Source organism: Phacochoerus africanus, chromosome 1, assembly GCF_016906955.1.
Source record: "Phacochoerus africanus isolate WHEZ1 chromosome 1, ROS_Pafr_v1, whole genome shotgun sequence".
In the NCBI taxonomy this organism is placed as follows: Eukaryota; Metazoa; Chordata; class Mammalia; order Artiodactyla; family Suidae; genus Phacochoerus; species Phacochoerus africanus.
Window position 1 is genome coordinate 161355793 of NC_062544.1, and position 21479 is coordinate 161377271.

Consider the following 21479-nt stretch of genomic DNA (forward strand, 5'->3'; position numbering starts at 1 on the left):
ATGGTGGGAACACAAACTATTCCTAGCACTCCAGGGATTATTCTGCCTGTTTTTTTTTTTTTCCAGTAGTTTTTCCCCCAGCCTTGGTAGTTTTTTCATACTTCTTTTCTTTCAGAAATCACTGTGTTATGCTACCTGCTGTAAAATATCCAAAAACTATTGTTTTCTACATTTTCCCAGTGTTCTGTTTTTTTAAGGCATTAGGTTCTTATTTTTCCATCATGGTGGGAAGTGAAAGTTTTGTTAGATACTATTTTTTATTGCTGTTTTAATAGATGGTGAAACTGAGGAACAAAAAGGTTGAGGAGTTTCCCCATACTTACAAGGTTAATGATTGGAGTAGCCAGAGATTTGAAGCCATGTTCTTAAATACAAGGCTTTATTGTCTCAAAAATTATTTCTGAAAATCAAGTCAAATTTCTTACAAATGATAATTTGGAATTTCCCTATTACAGAAGAAGGAAATGAATATGTGTTTGACATGAAATATCCAGCACTCAAAGGAACAGACCCATTCTGCTCATCCATGAACTCAGACCTAAGCATGGGTGCTTCTCCAAGCATCAACCCTAGTGCTGTATTTGCATCTTTTCTCAGATCTAAGAACAGCAGACATTTCTCTTGACCCTTTGGGGCCACATTATGGATTGCCAGAGCCTCCATTTGTGACAGATTCTCATATTGAAGAGAAATATAATCTAACTTTTCACTGCTATCTGGAAAATTCCTGTTTTCAGAGCACAAACCATTTACCCAAACAGAGTAAAGAGATTATGGTTCACTCTCTTCACTGAATTATGTATGGTTTTCAACTAGGTAAAGTTCTCTGTGTTCTATTTTAAGGAAATTTTCTGCACAGAGTGGAAAAAACATATATACTGTCCAGAAGCAACTACTTTTGATATATTTTACTTCTACTAGGAAAAGAAATAATAAGTCTGAACCTCATCCATTTTTCCTTGCATCATGTTTTGTAATTGGTAATAGGAGATTTCTCTTCATTTTCAGTAGTGGAACTTTCCCTTCATGTTCCAAGACATTAAAAGGAAAAAAAATAGAAACAAATCTGACCCAAGTTTTAAAACATCTATTTCAGAATACTCATTATGACATCTTTTTGGAATTAGGCTGACTAATCCTGCTTAATACATGAGAAGTGTTTGCGATTAAGTGCTATGACTTCTCAGAACACCATGTCAAAACCATTTTAATTTGAGTTAAGGGTGATTAAAAAATGTCAGCTTTAAAAAGACTATTTCAAGAATGCCTTAGAGCCTTGGGTTCAGCTACAAAAAAAAATTTGTGATGCATTGAAATAATAGAATGACTAAGGCAAGAAGGGACTTGAATTCCAGAGTTTTAATTCAGTGCTCATGGTGTAAAGTACAATGGATGCAGACCTAAAAGGGAAATCAGATTGTCAACTTAATTGAAGGGATTCATTTGGGGGGAGAAATCAAAGTGAAAAAAAAAAGATCTATACATTTCTCAAAGTTACTCAGCCTCCCATCATCTATCCTAGCAATCCCTGCCCTATTTGGGTTGCAGGAAGGCCTTAATGGATCACAGTTTTTGCTGCCAAGCTCCCCCAATACTGGCTGTCAAGATGGGGCTGGGTGGTCAGTGGCATGAAAAGCAAACCAAGATAACTTCACAATTTTGATTCAGCCCAGACCTACAACTCATTTTTTCTTCACGTTTGCAGAATAGACGCACCCACATATGAATACACACACGATATGTATGAGAGCTCTATTTATTGATGCTAAGAAGCCATCAAATGTAAGATACACCATTATTTCTACCACCGAGAAAGGAAGAGCATTGCCAGCTAAACTATGATGCATGTTTTCTCAATACTTAAAAAAAAATCATATTTGATACTTATTAAAAGACTTATTAAAACAAACAGTAGAATGTTATTACTCTCATGCATATTTAAAATGGCAATATGGGTAAAATTAAATTGTTGATGTGCCTTCAAATTATCTTCACATTTAGAGGCAGAATTTTCTAATCACCTATCATTCAGAGTTGTCCGATCCCAAGTTTTTTAATACAATATTATCCCTCATGCCATTAAGGCACTGCTCATGCAGCATTTCTAAAAAGTTCTTCATGATTGTATCCAAAACTTCCTCCAAGTACTAAAATCCATTCTGTAAATTTTGATGTGTACACACTGGCAATGAAAACTATGTTGTGACTATGATGTAGCCTGGCCAGAAATTGTGAGATACCGCTGATTGGAAGATTCGTCATGATATCAATAGTGATAAAATATGAAAAAAATGCATCTTAGAAGATATGAACTTATATACATGTATATACATACACACAAATATATATATAAACATTTGTAAAAGAAACAAAGGTTTCCTATCTTGTAGAATCTCATGCCAGAGAATAGGTCACCTTTCTACCTTTCCTGGGCACAGATATTCCATTTCTGCACTTATCTCTGGCCTTGGCATTTCTCCAAACACTGGTCCCAGCCTCAGCTAGAGCTCTACCTTAATTGCACCTGGATACCCTCCTCTTTTTATGGTAATACTTAGAGAGCAAGTTGTGATAAATAAAGAAAATAAGCATGAGAGACTTCATGACATATGGGCAAGAATGATATTTAGAAACAAAATGACAAGATTTGAACCCCACTGAGCTATAATATTTACCAATTGTAAACCTTGACTAAGTTACATACCCTTCCTGAGCCTCATTTCCTCATCTGAAAATGACGGTTCAGTATTACCAACTTGACAGGTTTGTTGAGAGGGTAGATAAGATAACATTTATACAAATGTAAAATAATACACACATGGGTCTCACTTATACTTCCAGTGTGCTGACACACATTCTGTGGGCCATGAGGTGGGGCATTTGCTGAAGGTAGATGATCATTTGCTCCTAGCAAAGCAGTAGAATAGAGAGGTAGAGAGATTAAAGCAATAAAGACTGACCAGGGGATAAGAAGTGTCCTGAAGCTGGGGTGAAAGAGGAGGGCAAAGTTTTTGTGTGTGTGGCACTACTAGGTACCCCGCCTCTATACTCATCCTCTCCATCAGAGAACCTTCCTCTTCCCAGATGACATTCTGACCATCCTCTAGGAGGCTCTGAGTGGGAAAAATGGTTTGTGTCCCTTGTCATCAGGTTGTAATGTACTGACAACCCAGGGGATGGGGAGTTGTAACTGTTGACAATGTGACAGAACACCAAAAATGATAATCCATGAAATCAGCTGTAGAAATTATGATTTGTAAGTTCTCATTCTCTGTGTTCTGTTTCTCAATGTTTTTAGCAAGGTAGTTATTTATTTGTTTATTTATTTATTTATTTAGCTTTTTAGGGCCCCACCCGTGGCATATGGAGGTTCCCAGGCTAGGGGTCGAATCGGAGCTGTAGCCATGCCGACCTATGCCACAGCCACAGCAATGCCAGATCTGAGCCGTGTCTGCAACCTAACACCACAGCTCATAGCAATGCTGTATACTTAACCCACTGAGAAAGGCCAGGATCAAACCCGCGTCCTCATGGATGCTGGTCAGATTCATTTCCACTGAGCCACAACAGGAACTCCAGCAAGTTAGTTTTTTAAAAGGAACATTAAGAGTACCATCTTATGGTTTGACTTGTGTCCATTTTGTCTAATTATTCCTGCCCATCCCTGTCACCTATGGTCAGGATGGTAAATAGGTTTTATATCTCCTGTCATCTTCAAGCAATTGGCAGCTACTGCTGGGAATTCTCTGTTGTAAAACATTCTCAGGCCATGTCCACGTTCAGCAGTTAAGTTTTCTGAGAGGATTTAAATTTTAATATCTGCCATGGATGAGGAAGAGGAGAATGGAGTCATTTATTGTTCCATGAATCCACTGACCCTGACCTATGGTCCAAGCCACTTGTTCAGATATGTTTGTTAGAATAAACATTTAAGAGTTGACCAAGGAGGAAGTTGATCCTATACTTGATTCTTGTCTGGATATTAATATCCTGCAACTAACTGTTCCTAGGCAGCTTGCCCCAATCCTAGTGTCCCAGATACTTCCATCACAAGTGATTAGATGATGTATTCATTCATTGATTTAACAAATTTTGATTGGGTGCTTCTTGTGATCAGGAACTGTGCTAGGATCTAGGGATAGATCACAAACAAGACAGATGCAGAAAGAAAGATAGGTCTTCAACTGGCACACATGCTATTATTTCAGCTCCCTGACTTGCTACAGAGGAGAGAGCCTGTATTGTATATTATGAATATATACAAATGAGGGAAGCTGGCTTAGTCCAGCAATCAGTGAACATTTCCTTGAGAAAAATGTCATTTTTAAATGCATCTCTAATATTTTCTAGGAAAACCTGTCTATGAGACATATGAGCAGAAATATTAGGAACATTTGAGATATAATTTTGGAGAAGGTGGCCATGGATCTACTATGGGCCAGCTTCTGAGAGTACTTTTTATTCGAATTGACTTTGCCTTTTGGAAACCTGGTGTGCCTTATTCCAAACATCCATTCTCTGTGCCCTGGCCTCCCAGAGACCAGGAATGTTGAGTTTTCCCTGTGAGAGATAGAGACGCAGCCCCCACCACAGAATCTTCACATGTGGCCAGACAGTACTGGGTTTTTATAGACCTCGAGTGGTTTTGACACTCAGCCATCACCTTCCCACAGGGAAACTTACAAGCTGTGAGAGCTCATGGGACTCTGAACTTTATGAGAGGACATGACTCCCATTTCCCCGGCTGCCACGTCTGGCAGTCACAGGGGTGATGGGGCCTGACAGAGTCCTCACTGCCCAACAGCCTGTGGAGGAGAAATGTGCCTTCCCCAAGCGATGCCCTCCTTGAGGACCATAGGAAAGCCATTGATGGGTAAATGATCACCACCCCTCCCGGGTGAAGGACCTGGGCTGACTTAGTTCTCCCTCATTCTGGACTCACATACACTGCCAGGGGTAGCTGTACTTTTTATGTGTTTGTTGTTATCAATGCCCACTTCTTTTTCATCTCCCTGACTCCTTGTTAAGCTCTGATTCTTCCAGAACTCTTGCCAAGCCACTGCAGCCCACTGTGCTTTTCTCCTTCCCTGACCCTCAGAAGCCCATGTTTGCTAATTGCATTAGTCTCATTTTCTGATCCACACTCTGAGGGCAGAGAGCTTCTGGAGCCTCCTGGTTCAGTCCCCCCACCCCCCACCATCATGTTGGAGCATGCACAGGGCCAGTGACAGTGACAGAGCCTTCTTGGAATGGACAGGGATAGCAGTGTGCTTTGGCCTTCCCTTCCCAAGTTAGGATGTGATTGCTCATGATCCAGAGGCTGATGATGGTGAGACGCAATATTTTGATCCAGATCTTAGGAGGAAATGATCAGCTAGTGTTCCATTTAGCTCTGATCCAGTGCAGTGAGCATGTATGAGTAATTGCTACAGAGCCAGGCACTGTGCTAGGTCTGGTGAATATGGACATGAAGGAAACTCAGCTGCGTCCACAAGAAGCTCAAAGGCTGAAGGAGAGACTGGCATGTAAATACAGAAATTCCCTGACTGGATAAGTGGGACAGATGATGGATGTAGGAGGCTTGGAGGTTGCAAAGGAAAGGAAATATTTAACCCTTTAACTTCGTGATGACGACAGTGGGTTTTGGAAGGATGACGATGATTTTACCAGGCCCACGAGGAGACATGGTCCAGGATACTGCACGGGTCAAGGGCTCCCAAACCATGGGGGAAACATGTTGCCATGTGCTAGAGACAAGTAACTTCCAAAAAGGACAATCTAATGACTGGCAGGTGTTGGGGTTGAAGCTGTCCTTGGTCTTTCCGTCTCCAGAGGCAGTGCAGCTCTGCAGGGACATGGCCTTGCACTGATTCAGGAAGGTGCAACGTGTCCTGGCTTCAGGGATCCCTGGTGGCTTTGGAGTGGCCTCACCCTTTGTGAACTCCCCCTTACTTAATGTTCTCCTGGAACCCAGGGAGGCTGCTGTAGAGTGTACACCCCACTCTAGCGTGTGGCTAATGGCATCTACTGAGGGCATGTGTATCTGCCACGTTCTTCTCTTTTTAAAGTCTTCTTATTATGCAGTACAGATATGTGTAGCCTTTTTTAAAAAGCTTGCAATCAATAAAATGTGAATCTGTGACTGTAAATAAGACAACTTGTAAAAATGCATTTACGTTGATACTTCCAACTTAAAATTTATTTTGCTTTTACTTTAGTTTATTTATGAGCCAGGAATGACTCTGATGGAGAATCTGTTTCCACACTAATAACACTAAAATAGATTTAGATGCATATCAGATGGAAGCTGAGTATCATTTTTAATTATGATTGAGGTGAAGTCTTATGATTTTCCCCAGGAGAGTCATGAATTCTGACTCTGCTTGAAATGTTAATTGAATGCACCTCCTGCCCCTTCCATCAGAGGATATTCCTGCTAAATAATTGTGGTTCTGAGTGGGCAGTTTCTAATGCAGAAACTTTCACTGCCATGAGTTCAAAGCATTATTCCAGATGCCTTTCTCTGTCCTGGTCTGTCTAAGCCAGGAGAAGGACTCAAACATGTGGTTTTGAAACCCAGCCATACCATCAGTGTACACCTTGATTTATTTAGTCTTTCTAAGTCTAGGTTTCCTCAGCTGAACAGTGGCCATGATACCCAGCTCATAGGATGAAGTTTTCATGAAACGTGTTGTAAAATGTGTTGCGAAATGCCTGGCACATATCAAGGGCATTCAGTGTTGTTGGTGGTGGTCTTCTTCTTCTTCCGATGATGATGATAATATTATTATTTTACCATAATCTCAATAAAAATGGGAAACCTCTGACTAATAAATCATTCCCAGGAAGGGCTGGCCTGAGCGTGACTGGGCACCTCTGGGCAGGTAGAATGGTGAGTCAGGAGGAATTCCAGGAGGGGATGGTGGGCTCTTTAGCAGCTGCTGATTATGTCCTGGAAGACACTCACTTGTTTCTGAGAGGCAGCAAACATAGTAAAAAAAAGATTGTGGGCTGTGAATTCAGATAGACTTGGGATCCAATCCTGGAGTTTTTGAAATGGGAATAATAATACTGTTTTCAATTCTTTTGAGGACCATGAGTAATGAATGGAAGCATCGTCAAGATTCTTGGTGCATGACACACTGGGGCCAAGGTTAGAGCTGGTACTAGAAGATGCAGAGTGGGGAACACATCCCTCATGAAAGGTTTATGAAGATTCCTCTTCTAATCAGGGATGAATGCCATTGAGATTTTGGTTGGTTTTCAGAACAGTGAGCTTAAGACCATGAAAAGTTCTTCACATGGACCTTGGGGCATGACTTGGCGGTAAGTGATATCTGCTCCATGAGGGTTGATTCTTAATCCTGTGTCTCCTTTGTGGCCAGGTTAAGGACCCGGTCCCTCAGCAGTTAGGATGTTGGTATAGGGTGACTGACTCTTTAGGTTTTTTTGGGACTCTCCCAATTTTTAGCGCTAAAAGTCTTGCATCCTGGGAAACTATTTAGGTCTAGGCAAACTAGATGGTTCGTGCCCCTATTTGTCACCCTATAGATGAGAGGTGACCTTTGGGAAGCCCTGGCATCCTTGTAGTGCCCAGAACTACATTTGTGTTAAGCCAATTTTTCCCTAAGCCTAAAAATACATCAACTTCAAACCCCTTGAATATTAGACAGATTTCTTCCATTTAAAAAACAAGCATAAGAACACAGAACACCTGGGTCTCTAAAGTAAAACAAAATGATGTGATTTATTTCCTTTGCTGCCGTTCTCCCCTCCTAATGGTTTTTGGCATGCTTGCTTGTTTTTGTGAACGGGTATCGTTTCAGTAAGAAATGTAGGCATTTCAGTGTGTGGAAGGCTGTGGGGCACCTCTGTCCCTTAAACCCTCCCCAGACAAAACCTCTGTCCCCTTTATGTGGCAAGAGATGAAGACATAAAGCAGCCTAGCACCCTGGCAGGCTCCTCATGCCCTAGCCCAGTTGAATCCCACAGGACCCGCTCTTCCTGCCTTCCAGAGCTCGGCAAATACCCTGACTCCTAAGTGACTCTAAAATGAAATCACATTTCTAATCAAACAGGATGTATGAGCAGCAGGGGGTTCCAGATATCAGCACTACTCAGACCCGCTACCCCAGGCATCTGAGGGCACAGATTAATGCATGTGTGAGGGGGGAACTTCAAAGGAAAACGGTCACGGATGTCTGAGAGGAGATGAGAGGTGATGCTGTCCATTCCTTGAGCAGAGCAAAGCATTTGATTAACATCCCACACAAAAATAGGGTGTAAGTGAAGCCAAAGGGGCCATTTTCAAGTAGGGACAAAAGCTGTGCTGCCCAGGGGCCCCGTGGGGGAGAGCCACCCATGAGGAACAAGGCACCTTGTCTTGATTCCTGCAGGCAGTGGTGGCTGGGGCTGCAGAGCTGCAGCCCCAAGGCTGGAGAAGGGGATGGAGGAGGGAGAGGGAGAGGGGGAAGAGGGGGAAGAGGCAGGGGAGGAGGAGGGGGAGGAGGGGGCAGGGAGAAGAGGCAGAGGAAGAAGAGAAGGGAGAGGAAAGGGGGATGGGGAAGAGGAGGAGGCTAGTTTGGGCAGAGATGAGGGAAACAGATGAGAGAAACTAAGGCTCTTCTTCAGATGCTGTGGGCAGCAGACCTTTCCTGGGCTGTGATGAGTTATGTGATCTTGCCCTCCAGTGCATGTGAGACTCTCTGAGAACTTGCAGCTATAGCACCTGAGAGGATGTCTGTCAGCAATCAGAAGGGGGATGGCTAAAATGCTAGGGTGTGAGGGAGGGGCTGAGGCACCAGGGACTCTCAGATGTCAGCTCATCACATATCTGCAGGGGCTGAGGTCTGACCACAGCAATTCCCCCTGTTCACACCAGTGCAGGATCAGCACATGAACCAAAGGTGTCCTTATAAAATTCCTCCAACTGAGGGCTTCCATAGTGTTTGAAGATTAGTTTATTATAAACTGTGCACACAGGAGATGGAAGGAGCTACATTTCACAGATTTGGAGGTCAGGTTTCAACCTGGGTCCTCCCACTCCTACCAGGTCACTGTGTGACCCTGGACAAGTCACTTTCCCTCCTTGGGCCACCCTTTGCCCACTTTTGAAGTGAGAGCTGGGGATCAGATGACTTCCAGAAGATCTTTTAGTTCTGATACTTTGTAAATTTGTTTGTTTCAGCTCAGTATCTGTATTAGGGTTCTCTAGAGAAACAGAACGTGTGTATGTGTATGTGAGAGAGAGAGTGAGAGAGAGAGAGAGAGAAAATGAACTGGCTCATGCAGCTGTGGAAGCTGAGAAGTCTCACGATCTGCTGTCTGCAAGCTGAAGACCCAGGAAAAGCTGGTGGTTTAATTCAGTCCAAGACTGAAGGTCTGAGAACCAGAGGAGCTGGGGGTGTAAATCCCAGCCCAGGGATCAGAGTAGATGAGATGTCCTGGCTCAATCAGTGAGGCAGGAAAAAAGGGATGGATTCATCCTTCCTCTGCCTTTTGGTCTCTTTGGGTCCCAAAGAGTGGGGTGAGGCCCACCCCCTTTGGGGAGGGCAATCTAATGCACCGCATCTGCCAACTCAAAACACCCATCTCCTCTGAGAACACGCTCACAGATGCAGCCAGAAGTAATGTTTAATCAGGATACCCCGTGGCCAGTTAAGATGACGCAAAAGGAACCACCATAGTATCTTTGGAAAGAGAGAAGGGGCCTGAGGAAGGGTTTACCCCTGGGGGTCTTTGATTCCTTGCTGGCAGCCACAGTCCCCCCCACACACACTCCCCCACCCCTCTTCTCCTAAGTAGGTCCTTACAATTCCTGGAGCCACAGAGGGGTTGAGATGCCAGACAGCTTGTGCAAGCCAAGCCAGACCTTTGTTAAGATGTCCACTTCAATGGACAGACCCTCAAGAGAGACTGTCCTGATTCCAAAGTTATTTCTCTGTTCAAACAAGTACAGCTGAAAATCTAAGCTAAAATGAAGATAAATTGACACAGACAGATGTTCTAGCCGGAGCAATTGCCCTGCAGCTCACACAAGCATATTAACAGGCGTGCCCAGCCTATAGCCTAAGAAGTCTGACAAGGCTGAGGGTTGAGCAGACGCTCTGCAGAGGGCTTATTTGGCACCATATAGCTTTGGGGGCTGGAACTCTCAGGAAGAAATGGTCAGGGAGTGGTCAGGCTTATGGCTTCTGACATGACCTAGGCTAGCTGGTTGGGATAACAGCACATGACTTCCATACGGGGTACCTATAATGTTCCAGATACAGTATTGGCACTTTGCTGATTTTATCCAATTCAATTGGCTTCCAAACCTTAGGGCCTGATTATCTCTGTTTTACAGATGAGAACATTAAGGCTTTGGAAGTTCATAGGGAGAATTACTTTGTGGCCCAGGTGGTCTGGCATGAAAGCCTATTTCCTTTCCTGCCACGTACTAAATTATAGATATCTTCATTTTACTCAGTATTCTTGGAAACAACTATAACTCGTGGGTCCAGATGAGGGACCTTGGGAGGACAGGAGATGTCAAGGAGGAGCTTGGAAAGATTTCAGACAGTCACCAGAGAGCCTCGCCCTGCAGGGCAACAGAACCAACAGAATGGGGACCAACACAGGCTGTATCCTGGCTTATGGCCTGCGGTTCGCAGGGAGAGTCCAGAGAGAGAGCAGTGTGACCTTAAGCGCTAGCTGGGAACCATGTCAATTTAAGAAATAGCAAGAGGCCCTTTCAAAAGCTACCTCCTTAATGTTTTCAACATTTATTTGCTTTTATTTTATGCTGAATGTATTCCTGGGCCATAAGTTTTTGTTTCAGCAGTTTCTTCTAGGGTATCTTTTTCTTCCATGCAACATCCTCTTGGGGTCTAGGAACAATCTGTTCTTCTTTAGGAAAGATCATCTCAATGCGGCAGGCAGAGTTCATGTCGGGCTAATCCGACCTCAAGTTCTATAAATAGAGTGGCTTTGTTTACCTGGATGTGATCCATGACCCTACCTCCCAACCCTTAAGTTTATCATTACTCTCTGCACTTTTAAGCATCTGCAGCGAAAACAGCACTCTTCTGGGGCCCCTGACCCTGTGTCCAGTCCCACTGTTTCACCTGGGCACATCTGCCAGCTCTACCATTGTAAGGACAGAGTGGCACCCCATTGCTTCTATAAAGTGACATCTCTCAGATACATCGCTCAGTGACATCTCTCAGGCTTATTGGACAGGCAAAGCCAATGGCCCGGGCAGTTAACTGGGTGTTCGCAAAGTGAACACAAAGATTTGAACCTCTTGATTTACTTGATTTTGTGGGATTTTCTGGATCAAGTGAATTGCGATCCATTTTCAGAGATCAACTCAGTCGGCTTGGCAAAGAGCCTGCCTCAGTTTTTATGGGAAACAGTGGGAATAGTCTGTGCTATGGTGGGAAACATCCAAACAAGACTAACAGACAACATCCTGGGGAGAGAGACATTATCCAGCAACCAGACATTGAGGGGCAACAGCAAGCGTGTCTGAGCGAGCACGTGTTCCCTCAGCATAGTTCACTGGCGCCCACACTGTGCAGGGTTCTAGGAACACTGAGCGAGCCGGTCTGGTTCTGCTTTCCAGGAGCACACTCCTCCAGGGCCCTCCAAACAATGTGCCCAACTCTGACGATGGAAAGGAGAATCAGCTAGCAATTTCCACGTCAGGCAGTTCCAGCTGAGTGTCACAACTGTTCGGCTGCGCCTTTTGGGGAGGCTGGGGCTAATGCTTCATGAAGTTTTGATAGGGGAAAAAATGAGAAAAATCTATTTTAATTACTCTACATATCTGTTTGATGGAATGCCGTTTGCTCCAGTCCTTCCTGGAGTGGCATGGGAACCACTGTCTCTGTAAGAGCCCCAACCTCTAGGGTAGCAGCCAGACCTTCCTCCGCACACACAGGGAGAGCCCGGCTGCACTCAGCGGCCACAGGGTGGGCCTTGGACCAGGGGTAATTAGGCTGAATGGGTGTGAAAACCCACCCAGGGGGAGAAAAGAAAGGAAAGCCTTCGCTTTAATTAATCACTCTTTTCCCCAAACTTGAGAGTAAATCGCTAAAACTAAAAATCCATTTTCATAATATAGTCTTCATTAATGTGAAATGTGGTTTTAGGCAGACCTTAATTCAAAGCTTGGTTTTTAGCGGGAAAGAATATTGCTTTTTTTGTGACCTTTAATAAATCCACAACTGACAACATGGAATTATAAAAGATTCTTAAGCAGCCGAATTCCGAAAAGAGTCTTTTCCCCACTGATGGGTACTCTGTGTGGCAGATGTGTCCACCACCCTGTGACATTTCTGCCAAGCATATATTGCCCGTGACTCCTTCAGGCTGCCCGAGTGTGGGGACACATGGGTGCAAGATCCCCTCTGGGTGCCAGCACCGCATCTTTCCTGGCCAGACCTCTCTGAGTCCGACGTGGTAGGCATTTAGGCACGGACTTTGGAAGGAAAGAAGGAGGTAATGAGTGGCATTACCAGAAGGTCACTTCATCGTTCTCAGTACTAAAATTTGCCATCTCCTCTGGGGCAAGGCCACTGAGCTCGACATTTATGAAAACTTTTGAAAAAGAATCATCATAAGTAGCTTCTTCTATTACATTTTTTCTGGACTATATTATTTATTCAGCATCTGTTTCTACACATTGATAGCTTGCCTAGTTATTAAATGAATGTTTTGTGACTAAGAGTCTGAAGAGCTAATTTGCTTTCTTCGAAATTTTGGCAGGAAAAGCTCAAAATGTTTCATGAAATTTGGAGACAACATCTCTTTTCTAGCCTGTTAGTTGACACCTGGTTCCTTGACTAGGGTGACAGGTGGAGAGGAAAGTCACCAAAGGCAGTTGCTGGCCCCTTCCCTCCCTCTTTCCTTCTTTCCCTCCTTCCCTCCATTCCTCCCCCCACCTCCTTCCATCTCCCTCAAAGACTTACTGAGCACCTTCTCTGAGCCAAGCCCCATGGTCTGTGCTGTCAACAGTACACTGTGCTTATGATGGAAAGGACACCCAGTTCCCACCTTTATGGAACGCTGTCAAGAGAGGGAAACATAGAAGTGAGAAGACAGCACAAAGGCCTGGCCTGGTACTTGGCCGTCGTGGAATCTGAGCCCTGCCTGGGAGAAGGCGTAAGAGTTGCTCAGGTGCATTGCGGGGCTGGGGGTGGGAGTGGGGGGAGGCTGGAAGAAGGAGGTTTCAAAGCCTGGAGGCTGAGAGCCACAACACACACAGGACCACAGCCTGTTTGCTTTGGCAGCAGCTCAGGATATGAAGACACTTGTGGGGAGATGGAGTTAGGTTCTAACAAGCCACAGATGCCACCCTAAGAAATTTGTTAGTAACAGAGCAACACTGATGAATTTCAAGCAAGGGAATGATACTGAGACAAGCTGGGACCTGAGACCTTTTGCTGCAGTGGCTGCAATGCTTACACCTAGATAAACATCTCCTTGAGCAACAAATACAAAGCAAGTGAAGGCCTAAAAATAACTACATATATGTGCAGTTGGGGCAAATTATGGGCAATAAGACACACACACACACACACACACACACACACACACACACAAAAACCAACTGCTGCTTCTGAAAAGCCCAGAGCAAAAGCAGGGTACTATATATGCCCCCTGCACACAGCATCACCAAAGAGGTGGGTGGATTACCTAAGCCACCCTCTGGTCTGACCCCTGAACCCACTGCTACCCTCATCGCATATAAGGAATGAGCTCACCCCCTCCTCAACTTCAGGGAGCTATCAAGCAAGGGAACCTGTTGCTTGTTTTCACTCCCCCCATCCTGCAGTAGGGATCCCAATAAAGCCTTGCCTAAATTTCTTGTCTAGCCTCTTATCAATTCCTCTTGATTAAGGAAGACCAAGAACCCAGGTCAGTAACAACACAATGAGACATGGGTTTTATTATAAAGCAAGCCTTGGAAACAGAATTGAGGGGATAAATGAGAGCAGGGCATAAATGAGGAGATCAGGAGGCAGGTTTTGTGGACAGTGGGGAAAAGAGGGAGCATATTGTAGAATCAAGCCCAAGGCTTAAAAATCCCATCTTGTGTAGGGATGTATGTAGCCCACTTTTGTCTGAGGTCCTAAACTAGCACCCAGAGACACTCACTACTCAAAGTGTGGTCCTCAGACCAGCAGCAGGGGCCTCATCTGGGGGCTTACTGGCAACATGGAACCTCAGCCCACACTCCTGGATCAGGATCTGCATTTTAACAAGTGCTCTGAACCATCTGGATTATGGGGAAATTTGAGAAGCATGTCTGCAGAGGATCGTGGGAAGGAAGATCTCGAAGGTGTCAGCATGTTAGGAAAGCGTGAGGCACAGATGCGTCTTGCTGAGCTGATTATGTTGTTCAGGGAAGTTGCAGCTGGAACTTAGACTCAGGAAGGGACATGTGGGCAGCTGAGGGAGCCACTGAGCTTCTCTTCAGCCCTGACCCAGCCAATTTTATGATAGCCAGTGATCGCTGGTGCTGGCTGGTGTGTCTCCATGAAAGCCAGGCCAAAGTGCTAAGTTAATACCAATCCCTGCATCTCCCTCCCAACCCCCGTCTAAAATGTCTCGTTGGCCAAATGTGCAGCTCTGCCTAAGTCTGTATACACATGAGTTTGATCACTGGGATCCTTCCAACCCCCTATATAGTCCAGGTACAACAGTCAAGGAACAGTGGAAGCCCTATCCAAGGTCAAGGCAGAGGGATGGAGAGGGATGGAGGACAACAGATTCCAGGTTATGGTTATAGTTGCAAAGACAGAGTCAGCAAATCTTGGTCATGGGCAAAGAGTAGGCTGCCCATGTAAGATAGGGGCTATTCAAGGGCAGCACTTGAGCCCTGCTGTGATCACTGCCAGGTTCTTGTTAGCAGCCGCTCTGAGCTTAGGGGTGCTGTGCAGGTGGCACCCAATGAGTTGATGCCTCTAATTAGTGTTGGCAGCAGCTACATTTGTTTATGATGTTACATTGTCGTTTGTTTAAGTGCTCTTTTAATTTTTTTTTTGTCTTTTGTTGTTGTTATTGTTGTTGTTGTTGTTGTTGCTATTTCTTGGGCCGCTCCCGTGGCATATGGAGGTTCCCAGGCTAGGGGTTGAATCGGAGCTGTAGCCACCAGCCTACGCCAGAGCCACAGCAACGCAGGATCCGAGCCGCGTCTGCAACCTACACCACAGCTCACGGCAACACCGGATCGTTAACCCACTGAGCAAGGGCAGGGACCGAACCCGCAACCTCATGGTTCCTAGTCGGATTCGTTAACCACTGCTCCACGATGGGAACTCCTAAGTGCTCTTTTATAACTCACTTAGAACACTCAAAACGGGAGTTCCCCTTGTGGCTCAACGGGTGAAGGACCTGACATTGTCTCCATGAGGATTTGAGTTTGATCTCTGGCCTTGCTCATTGGGTTGAGGATCTGGTATTGCCATAAGCTGCAGTATAGGTCACAGATGTGGCTCAGATCTCGTGTTTCTGTGGCTGTTGCACAGACTTCACGTGCAGGTCCAAATGGAACCCTAGCCCAGGTGAGGTGGTAAGAAGAAAAAACAAACTCAAAACAGCATAGTGCAGGAGTTCCCACTGTATCACAATGGGATTGGTGGCATCTTGGGAGTGCAGGATACTGGTTCAATCCCCAGCCCTGCACAGTGGGTTAAGGATCCCACATTGCCACAGCTGCAGCTTAGGTCAAAACTGAGGCTCGAATCTGACCCCTAGCCCAGGAACTCCCCCTGGGGTGGCCAAAAAAGAAAACAACAATAACAACAGCACCACAGTGCAGCCAGAGAGACCACAAGTAGGGACCCCTGACAGGTAGGTGTTCGAGCCTCTCCTCCCAAGGAAGGGTGGGTGTGCTGAGCAAGAACGCAGCCAAGAACAGGAAGTGGAAGGGCTATTTCTAGATCTGCCAGGAGCAGGGATCACTTCTCTGGGACAGACCTTAGCAGAATTCTCTTCATTACAAGGAGATCAAAAGTTTAGGATCCCAGAAGACAGGGGTGCACCAAGAGTTTTAGTCTTCAGATTTTTCCTGCAGGTAGAGCACCATCGAGACTTAACTGTTGCCAGGTCATCCCCCTGACGGATGTGGGGGTCTGATTGAGTGACACTCCTGGAGTCGGAGCCTCCATGCCTGGTGATGGGTTGGGCTGTCAGTTCTGCTCAGAGCCAGAGGCAGACCATTCTTGGGGGCAGTTGGGTAACTTTTCACATCCATCATGGAGACACATTCTGTCTCCTTTGGAACTATCCTTGGGGCAGAAATCGTGGGTCCCTTGCTTAATTGGGGCACATCTCTCCCATTCTCTCCTAGAAATCATGAAATAGGTAATGAGGGACTCTTTAGAAGATATTTGCAGATTTCCCATGTTCCCATCTCTCGTTGCAAATACATCACAGATCTGGGGAGAGATGCAGGTCTTTGCAAACCTTATTTAAGGGATGGAAATAATCTCGCTTCCTGCAAGAAGGAGAGTAGGGATGAGGTGGTCTTGGGCTTCGTGGAGAGGAAGTTTATAAGAGTTTCCCATAAGTAATTTATGAGACAGTTTCTCAATCTAGGATTCATCGTGGCTTCAGGAATTTCATGAACTGTCTGAAATAATTGTGGGTACAATATTTGTGTATGTGCATTGGTGTATTTGTATGGGAAGCAAGGCCGTGTCATTTATAAAACTGCAAAGGCTGTGATTTAAAATAGTTTAAGAACTGAGGAGCCTTCAGATATGCCCCATGTGGTCCTGGTGTTATCCTTGTGCATGAGGCAGAGCAGATCCTTTATTTCCAGGTTATCGTGAGAGCACTGAGGGATAAAAATATTCAGCATCCATTGGCCATGTGCCTACTTGTTCCCAGAAACTGGACACGTGACCAGAGGTCTGATGCCCATTCTTTCAACTCCAGCCCAAACTTTAAGAACAGAAATTATCAGCTCCGTGTACGTAACCCAGGACATTCAGATGGGTTTGAAAACACTCAAGATCCTTAAATCCTGAATCTGGAAAACTGATGTTTGTGTGTACAAGTTAGATCTCTGTCAACACAAATATTTCCTTTCCCCACATTTTGCTGATAAGTTCATAGGTAGTGTGAGATGACAAAGCTATTTCTATCAAATTTATTTTTTATTAGGGGAGAGTTGATTTATAGCACTGAGTCAATGTCTGCTGTACAGCATAGTGACCCTTTCATACATATATATACATTCCTTTTCTTGCATTATCTTCCATCATGGTCTATCCCAAGAGACTGGATATAGTTCCCTGTGCTGAATGGTAGGACCTCATTGCTTATCCATTCTAAAGGTACTAGGTTTGCATCTACCAACCCTAAACTTTCCATCCACCCCACTTCTATTTCTAGGTCAAAGTTAGTTCTAGACAGATGAACATAAGAGAGACCTTTCCTTAAACATATCCACAAGAGCCCACCCACCCATTCTTACCCTGATCTTCTGCTGGCACTGGGACCTCTCAAAATGTGGATTCCTATCCCCCCTTTGAGGAAGGTAGACTGTAAACTTCATTTTGAGCCATGTTGCTCCAAAAAGAAACCTTAAGAATGCTGTGTTTTAACTTCACAATCAAACTAATTCCTAGAGGACAATGTATTTGAATGGTTACAACCTGTTTCACCAAATGAATGGACATCTGATCCTTCCCCTCTCTGAGCTCAATAAAATGAGTACCATCTCATCAGTGTCACTGGGTCAGTTGTACAGATTGAGTGACATGACATGAGAAATTGCCATCACTCTGAGCCAGGCCCTTAGTAGGAGCTCAGAAGTGGTCATTTGCCTTGGCATCCTTCAGAATGTGTTTCGGGTTGGTATTTTCACTGTCTTCCCTGCCTTATATCCAAGAACATAAGCTGGATCTGACGTGCTGGGAAAGAGTATTTCTCAAGACTATACAGTTCTTCCCTTGTTTTCAGGTTAAAGTTTTCTGATTGTTTGAGACTTCCATTTGATTCAGTACAACAGAAAGCCAGCCAAAGAAATATCATTAACTAAAATCTCATCAGAGCCCTTGCACTTAATGTATGTAAGACACTTTTTGTTTCCTTTTAAATAGTTTTATTGCAGCTTCTCCTTCTCTGGCTCAGTCATGAACTGTCTGTTTGTTTTTCTTTTTCTTCTTTGTATTTATTTATTATTATTATTATTTTAATAGCTATTTCTCCAACACAATTTTCTTCTACTGTACAGTATGGTGATCCAGTTACACATACATGTACACATTCTATTTTCACACATTAACATGCTCCATCATAAGTGACTAGACATAGTTCCCAGGGCTACACAGCAGGATCTCATTGCTAATCCATTCCAAAGGCAATAATTTGTATCTATTAACACCAAGCTCCTCAACCACCCCACTCCCTCCCCCTCCCCCTTGGCAACCACACATATATTCTCCAAGTCCATGATTTTCTTTTCTGTGGAAAGGTTCATTTGTGCCGTATATTAGATTCCAGATATAAGTGATATCATGGTATTTGTCGTTCTCTTTCCAACTTACTTCACTCAGTATGAGAGTCTCTAGTTCCATCCATGTTGCTGCAAATGGCATTATTTCATTCTTTTTATGGCTGAGTAGTATCCCATTGTGTATATATGCCACATCTTCCTAATCCAATCATCTATCAGTAGACATTTGGGTTTATTTCATGCCTTGGCTATTGTGAATAATGTTGCAATGAACATGCAGGTGCATGTGTCTTTTTTAAGGAAAGTTTTGTCCGTATATATGCCCAAGAGTGGGATTGCTGGGTCATAAGGTAGTCCTCTGTATAGATTTCTAAGATACCTCCATACTGATCTCCATATTGGTTGTACCACTTGCATTCCCACCCACAGTTCAGGAGGGTTCCTTTTTCTCTACACCCCCCCCAGCACTTGTTATTTGTGGACTTATTAATGATGGCCATTCTGACTGGTGTGAGGTGGTACCTCATGGTAGTTTTGATTTGCATTTCTCTAATAATCAGTGATGTTGAGCATTTTTTTCACGTGCTTGTTGGCCATTTGTACATCTTCCTTGGAAAACTGTCTATTCAGGTCTTTTGCCCATTTTTTGATTGGGTTGTTGGCTTTTTTGCTGTTGAGTTGTATAAGTTGCTTATATAGTCTAGACATTAAGCCCTTGTCAGTTGCATCATTTGAAAATATTTTCTCCCATTCTGTAAGTTGTCTTTTTGGTTTCCTTTGCTGTGCAAAAGCTTGTCAGTTTGATTAGGTCCCATTGGTTTATTTTTGCTTTTATTTCTGTTTGTTTTTCATTTGCATTTCAGTATAAGAAGTACATGTCTTTCCACACACCGGGCATGTGTTTGTTCTATGTCTAACTCCATGCTGCATGCTGGAAGTTGAATGTCTCACTCCCAGGTGTGGCTGGGGTGACAAGCTTCAGGCACAGGGAGATTTCAAGAGCAGTATGTGTAGTGTAGAAAGGCAGAGATTGGGCACTTAGTAAGTATTTTTCAAATAAATGAATGTGTTCGTGAAACTCTTCAGTGTTCACTGGAAGTGTTGACCAAGGGTGTAGAGGATCAGTTTCAAACTTTTAAAGCACATTTGCTTCAAACTAAGGAAAGGCTCTATAAGAATTAAGTGTATGCTCCAGAAATAGATCTTGGCGCATGCTGCAAGTGGAATAGTCTCTGAGGATCACTTAAGGGATTAGACTGATTTAATAAGGGAAAATGCTTAGGTGATAAGTAAAAAACCACGACGCAGTGGACTAGACAGCAGTAACACAGTCTGCCTATGTAATGAGGAAAATCTTATATTACTTGGAGAAATGATGGAAAATATTTACCATAGATCATGAATGTCATGAGAGTACCTTCTTGTATTTTAAATTCATTATTGTTCAGTTGTTTATTAAGAAAAAATTCAAGTCACTGGTAGTCTCACTGGGAGGTGGTGGCAAGTATTGTTGGTATTTCAGCCTATTTATTTCCAGTGTTCTATGTGTAGCGGGGTGTGCGTGTGCGTGTGCGTGTGCGTGTGTGTGTGTGTGTGTGTGTGCTATGAGATCACATTCTATGTAGAAAATTATTTTCCTGTATAATCTTAAATATACCGATGCCCATTAAGAGTGTCTTGAGAATGTGGTTTTAAATGGCTGCAAACTGTTCTGACTTATAGATGTGTCACAATTTAATGAACGATTCTCCCGCTGTTGAGCATGTAGGTTGTTTCCAAACCTTTGCAGATATAAACATAAATATTTTAAAAAGTATTATAGTCATCACTCTTGTGCCAAAATATCACTCTCCATTTCAGAGTCTTTCCTTAAGATGAGGTCCCAGTAGAGAAATTGCTAGGTCAAAGGATATAAACATTTCTGAGACTCTCTACATATATTCTTTTCAGAGGTGTCATTTTCCTTTCCCCCAATGGTGTTGAGGTGCTTACCTTTTCACAGATCCTGCCAGCACTGAATATTACTAGATATTTTTTCTGTGTTAGTCTCAAAATCATTTCATCTTTGTTTTAATTTGTTATTCTTTCATTATTGATTGAGCACTTTCCCCAATGCTTAATCACATTTTTAATTTCCTCTTTTACACGTCCTCTGTTCATAGCTTTTCAGCCTCCTTTTATTGTGTTAGGCTCTCTTTAGAAAAGTTATTTAAACAGACCTTGGGATCAGGAAAAGAAAGCCCAGTGTGGAGACCTCTATCTACCACTTGCTAATTTCATACAAGTAGTGACTCCCTCAGACCGTATGTAGCTGAAATTACTTTAATGCTTTGTGCTTAGGTCAAGTACTTATACATAGGTGTTTTATTTGACAGCTAATCCATGGCCCAGCTTTGGGAAGGCATTATTTCCTCCGTGTAGCTATAGATAATAGATGAGGTCATTTCCAATTCATTTGTCTTTTCCTTTTTTCTTCTTCTGGCTCTCTTGAGTCAAATCCTTGGGAAAGCTGTGAATGTGCCACAATGAGAATGAAAAGTCATGTTTCTGATGGGAGGTTTGTCATTTCCCATTTGCCGCTGTGATATGTATTCTTTTCAAACCTGAGGCGAGGATGAATTTTTCTACTTACAGTTAAATTCCATTACTTCCTCCTTATTCATCTTTTCTTTCTTCCTTTAATGTCTTTTGTGGAAACTTCCAGCTTAATATTTTTGAGCTTTGGGTTTTCAATGGTGTGCAAGATGTCTTGGGTTTTAACAAAATGTTGGAGTTGTTCGTTATTCTTGTATTTGCTGTGTGATTACTAGATGCTGTCTAATGACAAGGAGTGCTTAAAAAAGGTCTTCTGTGTAATTATCTTTATTTTCAATACCAGCTCACAATATCTGCTTTCTCATGGATGAAAATCGTGATATGCATGTAACTTCATGACTGTTTACATAGGGGGCACTAAGCGACATTTGGATGAGTCCTTGGAAGTAAGTGGAGAACCTCACAAATGTGATGTCTGTATTCATACTAT

The 21479-nt window shown here is 43.6% G+C and overlaps 1 protein-coding gene across 1 annotated transcript in view; it reads left to right on the top strand.

Moving 5' to 3' along the window:
- Positions 1–21479, top strand: part of CLSTN2 (calsyntenin 2) — a 654299-nt gene that overhangs the window by 325838 nt on the left and 306982 nt on the right. The window lies entirely within an intron of this gene.